We start from the raw sequence: 13,037 nt of genomic DNA, 5'->3' as shown, positions 1-13,037 counted from the left end.
AAATGAAATGCTAAATTCAGAAAACTGTTGGAGGAGGAGTGCCTCTTTCATCCAAGAGTGGTGAAGGAGGCTGGGATTCCTGGGTTTTCTCCTACTTGAGAGGATTTGAACTGGCATCTCCCACTTCTATGAGCGTGCTTTAAATATGGTGCTGTGAACTCTTCGTCTCTCCTATTCCACTTTTCATAAATAATTAAACGTTACTGGACCAGTGACTGGAACTCAGATGTTCTCTTTCTTAGTGGGGATCCTAACCACCAGCTTCCATGGTTCTAGGGGGTGGGGTGATGACTCCATGAACCCTTCATGGATCGGAGCACTTCTCATTTGTATGAAATACTTTAATATTCCTTATACAAGAGAGTGATCAAGAGAACTACTTTAATTTTTTTGCTAGACCATTCATCTAGGAGATGAAGCACATGGATTGGGAGATCCTGCTCCAGAGTAGGTTTAATTACTTGCACAAAGAAGAACGGCATCAACAAGAGGCGGTGTGAACACCCCCCTGCCCCTCCCCCTCCCCTAAAAGTACCTTATACTATGATGGCTAAGGCATACTTTGAGCGATGTTGGATGAAATCCTCTTAGGAAGTGAAGGGAATTAAACCCAGGTTTCCCACCTAGGGGAGGAGCCCTTAACTAACAGGGCTATTGGATAAAAAGAAAAGGGACACCAGCAACCAGCAGCTTTGAGAAATTAGCTCTGTATTTTTTTATCAGTCAAAACTATTTGATGGATTGGACCCAAATTCATGAATAGCTTTGTGACAACTGAAAACACATTTTGGGAAACTTACCATACTTATAATGGAGCTTATAATGGGCCCAAAATTATTTTGTGTGCCTCTATTATTGTGTGACCTCTCTGTGACTTGATTTCTACCCGTATGTATTAGCGATAATGATATTTACCTCCTTTGCAAGCTGCTGAAAGCTATTGATGAAAAGAACTGTAGAAAAGGTAAGTATTATTTTTATTTAAGTCAATGGAATGATGTCACTTTCCATTAGTTGACAATTTGGCTCTCCAGAAGGATCAAACCATGAAGTTGATTTCCAGCTCGGACCACGACATTATTCAAATTTAGGCTCTAGGGTTCTTGAATTTACACTTCATTAAGCTGTTCCAAGAGATCATTTTCAGGATAATGTTGAATGCCAACCAAAAATGGCAACATGGGACCCTGTGGATATTGTTAGCAGTGTGAAAAACAAAATGGCAGGTTTTCATGGCTCTGTGCTCATAGTTAACATTCTTGAGAAGAGCCTGCAAGAAACATAGTATGGTTTGAAGTACAGTGTTCCCTATGGACCCATAAAGTTTTCTACTGCATGATCTGAATGTCAACAAGAATCTGAATAATCATTATAAGCCAGGGGAAGGTAGCCTGTGGTCTGCAGGCTGGATTAAGCCTGTGGAGCCATTTGAGTCAGCTCATGGACTTGGGGCTTCAGTGACATTTGGTGGAGAGGGTTTTGGCAGCACTTGCTTTCTTTAACTGCCCCCGGGAAAAGTAGCAGTAGTGGCTGGTTCCTACTGTCCACCCACCTCTGATCCAAGCTGGGTCAGTCTGGTCCACAGCCTTAAAATGTTGTGACTGCCCTCATGAACATTTACTGTTGAGAGCCAAGTGGAGAAACTGGAAAGAGGTAACCAAACTGAACATGTCAGAGTGGCAAAAATGCATGAATGAGCCCATCAGCTTGGAAAGAATTATACTGTGTACAAGAGACACAGTTCTGTTTAGAGATAGGGCCTGCTTCTGCTTTCACTGTAAATAAGGACTAATTTGGCTAAATCCAGCCAATGTAAACAAGATCAGAATCAAGCCATCTTTTAGATTTTGATCACTGAGAATACTCTTACCAAAGTGCTGTGATTAACAGCATGCAATAGGTTGAGATGCCACAGACTATGTGGAACCCAAAATATGGGTACCATGAATCTTCGGCATGAGTCTGTGAAAGCTAAGGGCCAGATTTGTGAAAAATGTATTCAAGTTGGAAACAGTAATTCATATGAAAGGTCTCATGAAGTCAGTGGGACTACTCTGTGAATAAACACTAACTAGCATTGAGGCATTCAAAATGTTACTAGGTTGCAGTAATCTTAAATAGTCCATTTATTTTGAGTACTGCATAAGCCACTGGATGTTATGCTGTACACGGAGGTGCAAGACTCTTATAGATGTGCTCCAGGAGTGGGGGAGGGGGGGCGGTGATGGTGTTTTAATTAGAGTGGCTCTAAGGGTGCTGAAAAATGGCGGCAGGGGCGTTTTAAGGCTTGTTGAATGAGCTTTAGTTAAAGTGCCCCTGCTGCCAATTTTCAGTGTGGGGACACTGATACACGTGACACTGGAGTCTGCTCCCATGTGCTGTAATTACAGTGCCTCGGAGCAGCCTCCCTGCACATATATAGGCACCCTTAGATGGTGTTCCAGGTAGGCTCTTTGAAAACGTGTAGTATTTTCTATGGTATAGAGCCATCTGGATACACAAAGATCTTTTAGAACTGCTTTGCTGGATGCATACTTTGTATCTAAGTTGATGGAAGTCAGCATTTAGCAGAATTTTATGCAAGATGAACATGGTAGTCCTACAGACTGACAAAGAGAAATGCTTCTTAGAGAGGAGATTTTCAAAAGGAATTAGTTGTACAGATACCACTGATTTCTAATAGGTGTGGGCTACATAACACTTTCTTTCATGTCTTTCAAAATCTCCCTTCCAGGTCATTTTCTTTATTTCCGCTCACAAGCAGAGTACCATTTTCTGACAGAGGCTTTCTAAATTTGTTGTGTTCAGTTTTGAATTATTCAAATGATGGGTTTCCACCATCATCCTAGAAGACTGGTCTGCTGTTCTAATAGAGTTCATTGTTGTTGTATGTTCCCTGGTATCCTCATTTTTGTTCCATTGCTTGGACTTACATGCCTGCTTGAACTTGCCTTTTCCTGCCTGGTGCAGGGGACTGGACCTGATGATCTTCCAAGGTCCCTTCCAGCCTTACAATCTATAAATCTATGAATCAATCTATGCTTTGAGGACAGCCTAAATAATTGTTCTCTTTATAATGAGATTATCTTAACCATTCTGCCAGTAGTAGTATCCAAGTTGTTACAGGGATCACAGACTTTTCTTTTAATCTGGTAATACAATGTTCTGTTTTAAAAATCTCAATAGTGTTTGCTACTAAGACACTCCTTTTTAAAAAAAAAATGCATTGAAATGGTATTTGCATTCTTCACAAAAAAGACATTCTTGCTAAACATTTCTCTCTCTCATTTCTTTACAGTGATTGCCTTCCAAGTTGTCACTTCAAATTCATCCCTTAGAGCTGGTGTGTGACAGAAAGGTCCACGACTGTACATCAGATTTCCTTCAGGTGAGACAGATTAAAGTTGTGGTTGCTCTGTTTTTTATATGCTTTCTTCAGGGCTAATTGAAAGCCCATTGAAAGTCCTTCGGACTCTAGTGGGCGTACGGTCAGTTCTTTCACTTGCACGTGACTGGAGATACTACTGCAGACTGTTTTTGTCAGTGTTACTAGGTGATGAAACAACAGAGGTTTAAAGGACTGTATGAAATACTTGAATTTTGCAGTACATTATTTTTGGGGACGGGGAACTTTTCTCAGACCTGTGTATATTTCTTTGACCTTAGAAAGGTTTTCTCTAAGATTGTTATTTCCTGAGCCTGCTGTTACTACTAAATCATGCAAATAAGGTTTTGTCATTTTTAAACTCCTACTGCATCTTGTGGTCTTTTCACAAGAAATATACTATGAAGGAGCCGTATGGGCATGTTGGGGTCCAGATAACCATGTTTACTAAATATTTACAACTTGCAAGGCTTAGACACACTATTTCAGACTTTCTCTGCAATCCTGTGGACTCTACAGCCATATCCAAGATTACAGCTTGCCAGAATTTGGGATTTCCAGTTTGTGGGAAATTTTGATATTACAAAATTTGGTTTCATTCTGATTCTGGACAAAACTAGAATTTACAAAATGCAGAAAAATACTGAAGTGAAATATGCTTTCTAGTCCCCAGCTGGGCAACTAGCAGCAATGAAACTGTTAAGACCATCAATGTGAATCAACAAATACGGTGGCTCCTCAGGTCTGTGCTCCCTGCAGGGCTATGCACAAGGGAGACTGGCAGCACTGGGACCTGGTTATCTGAAAACCCATGGCTCTGATGAAGTGGCAGTCTGCATTATGGTGCTGGAGGTGTGGATCATCCCGGCACTTCCATGCTTCTGGATCTGCAGCCAGGAATGTGAAAGTCTCCAGAGGCACAAGTCAAATTAGGACTTCAATGGCTTCTATACACATTGTGGCAGAGCCAGGAGCCTCAACTCTTGAGCCAATCTTTGTTAGGCTGTCAAGTTCCTACCTGTCTGGTACAAGGCCAGAAAGTTCAAGGAGCCCCCAAATTTTCCTGACTGTGTGGCAAGGAACTGACAAGGTCTGCGACCTCTGGCTTAAGGTAGGTTCTTAGTGCTTCCAAGTCCCTGCAGCAGAGAGGGGAGTCACACTTCAATAAGAACCAGAGTTGCCAGGGCTTTGAGAGTCCTAGCCAGCTCAACAGCCTGGGAACCTTGAGGCCCCTGACTTAGAGCAGTCCAAATGACTGATTTCTCTGAAATAAGAAACCCTAGAAATTTGGGGCCTCTGACCTGGGACATATTGTATTAGGGGGATGCCTTAGAGCAGCGTTTCTCCATCCATGAGTCATGACCACAAGTGGGTCACAAGAATATATGAAAAGGTTGCAAACAAACTTAAAAATGATTCTTTAAAGGAGAAAAATGTGGGAGACTGTGGCTTTTCCCTTGCAGGCTGGCAGAGTCCCAGCTGGCAAGGGGCTGCTTGGGGCCTCCCCATGAGCCACACACCCAGCCCCCTGTCCCACACACTGGGGGGGCTGGGGCCTGGGGGTGGGAGGCAGCAGGTCAGGAGTGAGGGGCCCTGGGTTGGGACTGGCCATCAATGTTTATAAATGGGTCCTGGTACAAAAAAGGTTGAGAACCACTGCCCTAGAACTTCTCTCCCTGAAAGTTAAGGCTTTCTCAGGAAACAAAGCAGGTTTCCTAAGTAGACCTGCCTGGCAGGTTGGGTTCCTTTGGAATTCTTTCTGTGGTTTGATGATAGTTTATTGAATCCAAGATGTTTCTGCAAAACATTTCTGGTTCAACAAAGTGTCACCTTTACAGAGAAATAGTAGCTACTTTATCAGTAGAGAAATAGGTCTCCATGATAAATTTTACAATGGGATTACATAATGCTATATATCCTGTGTGTTGTGTCAGCTACAGTTGAATTTCCTGCCATGTAGAATTCAGAATGACACAAGTAGATTATTTACCAAATCATGAGATGAGACAAAAGTTAACCTTGTATGATGTTATTAATCATTCCTCATACTAAAGAGATGCCTCAGCAGGACAGTGGATCCACTTAAATGGGCAAAACACACATTGCTTCTTGTCCTACCCTGGATGGTACAGGGCAAGGGCAATGTGATTTCCCCATTCAGCCTATCTCTTGCAATCACGGGGCATGGATCTGGCTGAGTGGGGAAGGGCTTTATGGTGGCACAAATGTGACATAAGGCAATATCTGTTTCCATCCATGGTATTTTATTGTAAACCCCATTTTTACCCAGCACTTATCATATCAAAGATATAGAAAATTCTGTAGGGAAGCAAAATCTTGTAATATACTCTTGTAATATATATATATATATACTCTACTTAACTTGCTCTTTCTTGTTATAAATATGACCAGGTGGAAAAGAAGGCAGGAAGTATATCTTTCACAACATGGAGAGAAATGCTGTGGAATACATTGTTTATTCTACTCCTCAATAAGCTGAGAAAGTGAATGATACAAACCAGTATAGTAGTTTATCTTTTTTAAAAACAATTATCTACAATATTTACAATGCGTAAAATTCTTCTATGGGCCAGTGGTGTTAAAAGATGACTCTTTAATTTTTGATGGTCTTTATACATTTCCCACTGTTAACAGGTATATTTTTCTTAGTGAGAAAGAGATAAAATATTTCTAAGAATGTGGACAATTTCATAGACAGTGTCATTTGCACTTGGTGTCTTTAGTCTCAAAGCTGCTTTTGATAGAGTCCCATACTATAAGTTAAAATGGTGTCCCAAGTAACTCCTGTTTACCCCTGGAGACCTAATTAAGGATAGGACTGTATACTGGGGGCAAAACAATTGATGTGAAGCTCTTAGGATCTTAACTAGCAGAGTAATTATATATTATCTGCCTTACAGGAGCTTGGACCCTTTGCAAAACGTAATTTACATCTTATTACTGAATCTCTTGTGGACTCCCACTGCTCTTTTCATTGGCCAGAGCTACTAAACGGATTATTTCTCAAAATTAGATTTTTTTTTAAATGATTTATTAGAGCAGGGGTTTTCAACTGTTTTTAAAAAGTGTACCCCCAGCAATCCCCTTTTTAGTAAGTGTACCCCTGGGAGGGGTGATGAGCAGGCAGACATGGAGTGCAGGGGGAGGGGGTGAACGTCCAGACATGGAGCAGGGTGGGGGGGTGATGAGTGGCTGGACATAGAACGGGGGCATGGCGAGTGGCAGCAGCGCAGTGTCTGTGCGGCCCTGTTCTCGCCCCACCCCAGCCCTGCTCCTGTGAGGCAGCAGCGTGGGCTGGTGGCACTCTGTTCCTGCCTGCCTCTGCGTACCCCCTGGGACCTTTCAAAGTACCCCCAGTTGACAACACCAGTATTAGAGAGTTTGGGAAATTCTAATCTGAAATGAAATTTAGATGCTGTGTTTGGTAGAGAATCATAAGGTTTGGTTCAGGTCTATTTCCAAAATATGTTACAGGATGAGTTCAGAGTGCAAGGCTGGCTGCCCACTAAAGATTTATTGGTTCAGCAAAAATGTTACGGCAAATCATTGGAGCTCCTGAAACGTATCTCTTGGAGCCATAGGGAGCCCTGTCTGAAACTAACCACTAATGCCTGTGCTTGAAATAAATTGCAAAGCCTATGGGTTACATTTTTGCTGCGACCCAGGTAGTACATCGGGGACAAAATAAAAGCTATAATTGACCCTAAGAAAATTATCCTGATGCAAGAACATTATAGGGTTGAAATAAAAGGTCATTTTGCTCCCATTTTCACAAGTGAGGGGTGGACCTGAAAAGGCTAAAAATACATCAGGAGTATGTTAGAGCATGCTTGTAATGCTCTGTGCTACATGCATTCTGGGTGGCAAAGCAGATATAAGGTAGAGTGGCCTCTGAGTCTACTATGCAGAGAAGACATTATTTAGTCCCCTAAAGCAGTCCGTGATTTGGATAGCACATGGCTGGTGTAAAAACACCTTTTCATGCCCTCACTGGTGCTGAGGTACAGCACCAGTTTGAACTCCAGCTCTTCAGAATACCAGGTATTGAAAAAATCATTCCCATCAACCAGTTGTTCCAGAGACTGAGCGTCCCTATAGAATCTATGACTTCACATGTGACCTCTATCCCATTCAGAGGCTCTATATATAGTTTTTCTCTAAAAATGTTTTGTTTTATATGAGAACTTGGTGGTGTTTTGTGTGGTGTTACTTTTGGGGGTTTTTTGAGAGGAGCATGTGTAGAGTGCTCAGAATTTTGTTTAGTTGAAAACCAGAGGAGTGAGCTCAGGAAGTGATATCATTATTTGTCCCGATGCAGAGCATAATCCCATGGAAATGTGATACCTTTCAGTGGTCAGTGAACCCGCTTACTTGTGGTGGAAAATTTTTACTTGCTGCATTAAAGACGTAAGGAAGTAACCAGCTGAAAGAAAGAAATCTGGAGCGTTGTTTGAATGTTCGGTAAACTCTGGTTAACTTGCCACTCCAGTGGGAATGAAAATTATATTGAATCCTCCAGAAGTGATCAATTAGTGGAAGTTGTGGGGGGAAACTGATGCAGAATAAGTACAATAAATTAAATTATAGGGGAAAAGTTTAGGTGAATTAACCAGAATTTAATGCATAGAGTTTTGGCTCCTTTAAGGATGACCTAAAACAAGTAAGCCAAAGTCCAAAAATGTGGGCAAAATTTTTTTTCAGGAATGATACCACCAAGAAATTGTAAAGTTGATGCACTAACTGAAGAGAAATCTCCTTCTGTTACAGCTCTATTTGGAAAGATGAGATTTAAAGATAAAACAGAAAAAAATTCTGAATAAGCATAATGAAGAGAGATAAGGACACTCCACACAAAGCGAGTGAAGGTTATCTGCACGTTTGTATCAGGTGGAGAACAGAGACAGCTACCTGGAGAGAATGTGGCAGGAGCGTGCAGAACTGTGGCTATCTTTAGCAGGCAAAGAATCCCTAGCAAATTTTGCAGTGTTGTCTTCTATGCTATCCTGACCTCCTAGGGCAGGGCAGGGTGGCACCCCAGAGACTAACTCATCCAGAAATGCATAAGCTTTCATAGGCAATAGCCTACTTCACCAGATGCTATGTTGCCTACAAAAGCTGATGTAATTCTGTATGAGTTCATTTCTAAAGGTGCCTATACACATGCTCCATTTGGAGGGGGAGGAGGTGTTTTAATTAGAGTGGCTCTCAGGAGTTGCTCTAATTAAAAAACCTGCAGCATCTCATGTATTCGGCATCCCACATTTCAAAATGGCTGCAGGGGTGCTTTAACTAAAGCTCATTTGATGAGCTTTAGTTAAAGTGCCCCAGCGCCATTTTGAAATCTGGGATGCTTTATACACGAGACACAGAAGCATGCTGGAGTGGTCTGATTAGTGATTGGAACGCATTGGAGCACATGTAAAAGTGCCCTAAGGTGCCAGCCACCCTGCCCTACATTCTGCCTGCTTCAGACTAACACGGCTAGCTAGTAGGGCTGTGCGAAGCTTCGGTCGCTGATTCAATTCGTAGGAGATTCAGCCCGATTCAACGGACGAATCTCTGAATTTGAATAGAATCAGGAGACCCATTAATCTCTCCAAATCAAATTGGAAGCCTCTGATTCGATTCAGAGAGATTTGGAGAGATTCGACGATTCAGCCATAGACACAGCTTTATATGTTTTTTCTACATACCTTGAGGTACCAGGTGCAGCTCGTGAATGCTGAAATGGTGGGGCAGATGGAGCAACCCATGGGAGCATGGGGGGGTCCCCTGCACACCTGGTGGCAGACCTGGTAGTGGGCCAAAAGTACTTCCAGTCCAATTCCAGGTCCGCCACTGAGCGCGCAAGGGAGGGGTCCCCCCGCACCTTTACCCCAAGGGGGGGGGGGGGGGGGCTGGGCTCCTGTGTAACGCTTCATCTGCTCCACCATCTTGGCATTCACAAGCTGTGCCTGGTACCTCAAGGTATGTAGAAATAATATATAAAGCTGTGTCTATGGCTAAATCTCTGATTCTCTGAATCAGGATTGAATCTTCAGGTTCAGATTTGGCCAAATCAAATCAGGACAGTGATCTGAATCAGTGAATTGAATCACTGTCCTCCGAATTGGGCCAAATCTGAATCTGAATCAATTACTGTCCCTTCGCACACCCCTACTAGCTAGCTTTCTCTTCTAAGGCAGAAAACATTTAAGAGGCATTAGACCAGTGGGTTAGGAGTTAGGATTTTTGTGCTTTACCCTCCATTTCTGCTACTGACTCCTAATTTCTATTCTATAGATTGTCATTGTAACCTCTCTGTCACTCTAATGCTCATGTTTCCTGTTGGAACCTCCCATCAAACCACTGGCAATTTATGTTTGTGGAGCGTGTTGAGAATGCAACTATGTGTTAAGTATGATTATGATCATCATCATCATTACATGTGGAATTGAAAAAGCAATATTTTCTTACCTCACAAGATGTGAGACTTTAGGGAGATTTTAAAAAGTTTTTCAGATCCCTGGATGAAAGATGCTGTAAGTGGATGCCAAATACACCAGAAATCTCAAAAGAAAAGTCTTTTCTTAGTACATTTCCAACCTAGTTTTGTATATACGGGTGGTTTAGATAGTGACCTCAAATGTGTGTGCCAATATTTAAATATTTAGCTGAACTCAATTTGAAGGAAAAATCTCTTGAACTTATCTTGTAACTTTAGGCATGTCAGTTTTCCATGAAGGCCCTGATTTGGCAGCACTGTCTGACATGAGTGAAAGTTGTTAAAATATTTGGGACTGACGCTCACTTTCATTAAAGTCCCTTCACAACTTTCAGGGTACTGTGTTTCAAGGTCCTTAAAGTAAGAGTAAATTACATTTAGTGGTTTGCTAAGAACTGGGTTCTTTTCGAAGTAACTCTACGTTTCCCTGTGTTGCTGGAGCGTTGACCCTAGGAAGCCTTAAGATTCCCTGCAGGCCAAACCAACATTTGTCTTAGAAGAGAAGATGCCCCAAATTGGAAGGAATTACCTGAGGCAAATGATTTTTGGAGGAAAATTCTTTTCCACTACACTTGGTATCCACATGTCTTTATTGCAAGCTCCATTTACTTGTCAGACAGCTTCAAACCAGCTCAACTGACATTCCTAAAGGGGAAGAGTGAGAAGCTTTAACTGCAGCTTATACATCAAAAATAATACAATAAATATTTATGATATGAAACATACCAAAGCTGGCCACTTGTATTTTTAATATTTTGTAGTTTTTTAAAAAATATTTTGGAATGGGGAAAGCTGCCATCCATCATCCAGTATTAAGCCTAACTTTGAAAGTTTTATCCAAACGGAGACTGACTCTTAGCGCAGACATGATACAAATTAGTTGCAACTTTAGACCAGCTGTTTCTCTGACAGGGTAAAAGGGCACATAACTAGAATAGCATCTTTTGTTGAAAGCACTGTTTCCCTTTGTTAAATGTGGGAGCCTGAGGCAAAAAATTACAGTCCTTAGTTATGTGGCATGTGCAGTTTGCAACATGTTTACGGGGCTTGAAGGCCTTCTTGTTAGCATTTTTCACAGAGGAGGCTATCTTAGCAGTCTAAAGCCTATTTGCATTTTTGTTAGGCTTTTTTATTGGAAGGCAAATCAAAGTATTGTTTTATGTCTTGCTTTAAAGTAAGGTAATCTCACCACTATTTCTTTTTGCAAAGGTTGTCACAAGCATTTTCTTTGGTTTCAGTCTACATAGCTTCAAATGGAAACATCAGAATTTTGGGGGGTAATATCTTTTATTGGACCACCTGCATAGCTGGCAGCAATTTTAGACAAACATTTGGACATAAGGTACCTTTCTTTGGGTCTGGGAAAGAAGTGGATGCATCTTAAACTAACATCACCCAATGGTAATTTAACTCAAGCTATGTCTGTATTAAGCTATGTCTACACGGAGGACAGAAGCCTCTGAAGAAGCTGCTATGTGGGATAACATAATGGGAATATCTTCCTTCTATTGAAGATAATGATGTATGGATATAATATACATGTAAAGTGGACCTAGATACCAGTGGTGGGGGAAGGACAAAGTTAAGGTTGTTTGTAAAACTCTAACTTCTTTCCGTCAACTTCTCAGAATATCACATAATTAAAAAAATCAGTATTGAAGTAAAATTTTACAGTATAATAATTATTCTCTTTTCATTCACTGCTGATGGCAAAATGAAGCTGCAAACAGAAAATTCTGAGCACTAGTGACGAGACCTTGGCTATTTCTTTGGCAGACATGCGTTTTTACTATGTAACATCTGGTTTTGAAATTATGTGAAGCATTTATTTAAATCTGTTTTACTAGGAAAGTTTAAGTGGCTAGAGAACATCTTGTTTTCATGAATGTGCAGAGGGGGGTATGTCAACAAGCAAAGGTCCATACATAATATTCAAAGAACAAAAACTGACCACAAGAAGTTCCACATTTTGAATTAATTTTTGTAATGCTATAAACTTTTTGGCCAAATTTCTGTTCCTAGTTACATCTCTGTAAACGTGGAGTAACTCCAAAGAGAACAGAATTTGTCCTTTTTATTTATGTAGAAAGGTACACAAATGTAGATATACATTTTTTTTTTAGTTGCAGACACTTCAAGACGTGTGTGAGACTAGTATATCAGTTGATTGATCTTGGTTATTACTTTAAAAAAAATCAGGGCATTATAGACATTAGTGCTGTAGCATGCAAATAATCTAATATCAGCTGTCTACTTATTAGCTGTGTAAGTCAGACTTCCCAAAAGCTATAATTTACAGCTATGAGATCACAGTCATAACACAGTCATGTAAGCCTTATGTAACATCATATCCAGAAGATCTCATAGTATCTCCTGCAAGAAAAGAGATGCTAGGCCCTCTTTTTTCAGTTAAGGTTAAATTTGCCTTTTTATTATGCAGCCTAACTAAACCCTATCTATGTGCATTTGTACACACCACAAAATCGGCTTTTAAAGCAGCTTAATGCCCTTTTGCACTGCTTTAATGGTGCAGATGTTTACACATGTCAGCAGTGTAATGCGCTTTAATGGTGCAGCTGTTTACACATGTTGGTGGCATAATGTGTGTTAAATGACTTTGGGCTTCAGAAAAATAAAACATGCCCAAGGTGTTTTAGTTTGCTGCCTTACAGCTGCGGAGGGAAGCACTGGGCCCTGTGCAGCTCAAGCGTGTGCAGGCAGCCCATGCAGGCAGCCCGTGCAGGTAGGCTCTGCTGAAGGAAAAAAAAAATGTGGCAACCCTAGGATTGCCCAGGCCATGTGCCTGCGGGTTGGTACTGCCTGGCGGTGTGGAGGGAAGCACCAGCCCCCACCCCCACCACAGCTCAGAGACCACTTGGTGTGCTGGCAGCTCGCCCTCCCTGCCTGCCACTGGAGAGGCATGTAAGGTTTGGGCCCAACCCTTGTGTACACACCACAGGGGTTTACTTTGCCCTAAATTGAAGTGGTGTTTTTAAAAACCCACTGCTTCAATTTAGGGAGAATTAAACCAAAGTAAACCCCCATGGCATGTACAAATGGCCTACATTTCCAGATGAATAGGATGTTTTTCTTCATTTCATATTCTAAACTGTTGTGTATTGCTGTTCTGTGGTGTGAAAGAGACAC

The 13,037-nt window shown here is 41.4% G+C and overlaps 1 protein-coding gene across 2 annotated transcripts in view; it reads left to right on the top strand.

The window, feature by feature from the left end:
- The window catches only part of CALD1 (caldesmon 1), a 283,619-nt gene that overhangs the window by 101,167 nt on the left and 169,415 nt on the right, over positions 1-13,037 (top strand). For both annotated transcript variants that reach the window (XM_006019421.3, XM_006019422.3), the window contains exon 2: positions 3,299-3,388. The gene's annotated coding sequence lies outside the window, so the exon portion shown is untranslated. The remainder of the gene's footprint in view (positions 1-3,298; positions 3,389-13,037) is intronic.

Source organism: Alligator sinensis, unplaced genomic scaffold (genome assembly GCF_000455745.1).
Source record: "Alligator sinensis unplaced genomic scaffold, ASM45574v1 scaffold87_1, whole genome shotgun sequence".
NCBI classification, from domain to species: Eukaryota; Metazoa; Chordata; order Crocodylia; family Alligatoridae; genus Alligator; species Alligator sinensis.
Note: the sequence above shows the minus strand (reverse complement) of the source record. Positions and strands in the feature narration are given on the sequence as shown.